Below are 1569 nucleotides of genomic sequence, written 5' to 3' on the forward strand. Positions count from 1 at the left end.
ACATTCTCACCCCAGGGCTCGCCGCGTCCCACTTTGCCTGCACAGCTGCTGCTCTCATCCCAGCAAGGTGAAAAGTGCTCCAAACTGGTTTGAGGGAAGGCATGTGGGGGCATGTTGGTGCCCACGCTGGCTCTGGCCGGGCACCAGCTGCTGCTGGAGCAAGGGATGGGTGCAATAGGAGCTCAGGCATCCTGCTGCTCTGCACCCTGGGGTTGGGTGCTGCTGCCATCCCAACAGGGGACACAAACCCCAGGATGGGGCTCAGAGGGCTGACTGGCCAGGGTGGGCATCCCTTCCTCCTGCTGCAACCCCTGCCCGTGGCAAGCAGCACCCTGGGATGTCCTGGCTCACTCCTGCTGGCAGCCTGCACTGGGGATGGGGAACTGTGCCGTCCCCAGTCCAGCACAGACTCCCCTTTGCCCCAGGTCCTGAGCAGGGGGGACAGACACTGAAGTGTGTCTGAGCTGAAGCTCTGGCTGCTGAGACCTGAGAATGACAACTCGTTACAGAGCCAGCACAGGATCCTGGAGGTCTGGCAAGGCAGGAGTCCCCCAGCCCCTAAGAGATGGGGAGAGGACTGTGGCACAGGGCACAGCTTGGGGTCCCCAGCCCCAGCAGGCATAGGTAGCTGTCCTGTTCCCCCAGCCCACCCAGTCCTTCCTGAACACTCACTCACTTTGCTCCTCCAGGAGTGAGACCCTTCCCCAGTCTGTCCCTGCCCTGCAATCCAGCTAAAGCCACCTCCAAGCAGGTCTTGCAGACACAGCAGTGCAGGAACTCCACACCAGGATGGTCTGTGCCACCACATGGCAGAGACCCCACTCCATCCCCACCTCTGCCAGGTCCTCCCCAGCCCAGCACACCCCCAGCCACAGCTCAGAGCCAAACCCAGCCATGCAGGGCACACAGGACAGTCACTGCTCCCAGGAGAGCCCCAAACCTACCCCAAACCTTCCACTCCAAGCATTCCTGGCTGTTCCCAGGGCAGAGGCAGCCAAGACAACCTCCCACTGCAATGGATTTTTACAAACTGAAATCTTTATTAAAGTTTTATCCAAATTTTGTAACAAAAGATACAAAAGGGCTTGGAGATCCTTATTTCTGGGACTAGTCTGACCAATCAAAACCTGACAGTTACTAGGCTAATAAAAAATCCATACAATCTGCTAAAAATGCAGGGAAAAAAAAAATTAGAAGTAACTGCTGCTCTGAAATTTCTTTTTTTTTTTTTTTTTTTAAAAAAACTCCTTAAACATTTATAAGTTACTCAGTTTGCATTTTACAGGACTAGTTCTTCTCCGAATGGTTACAGCGACTGTACAATGCAAGAGACAACAGCGAGAACAAAGCAACAGGAACTCGGATGTGCTGCAACACACACCACTCCTCTGAGGGAACAGCTGGAGTCTCAGCTCCAGGGGCCCACGGATCACCTGGAGCACCCACTGGGAATGCCACAAAGTGCCAGTGCATGTCTGCACCCATGGGAACCCCAACAGCAGGACAGCAGTGACCCCCACCCAGCCCAGCGTGGCTCTCCAGCACCGAGCAGTGACCATCCCTCGGCTG

The sequence above is a fragment of the Acanthisitta chloris genome, unplaced genomic scaffold, assembly GCF_000695815.1.
Source record: "Acanthisitta chloris isolate BGI_N310 unplaced genomic scaffold, ASM69581v1 scaffold24286, whole genome shotgun sequence".
Taxonomy (NCBI): domain Eukaryota; kingdom Metazoa; phylum Chordata; class Aves; order Passeriformes; family Acanthisittidae; genus Acanthisitta; species Acanthisitta chloris.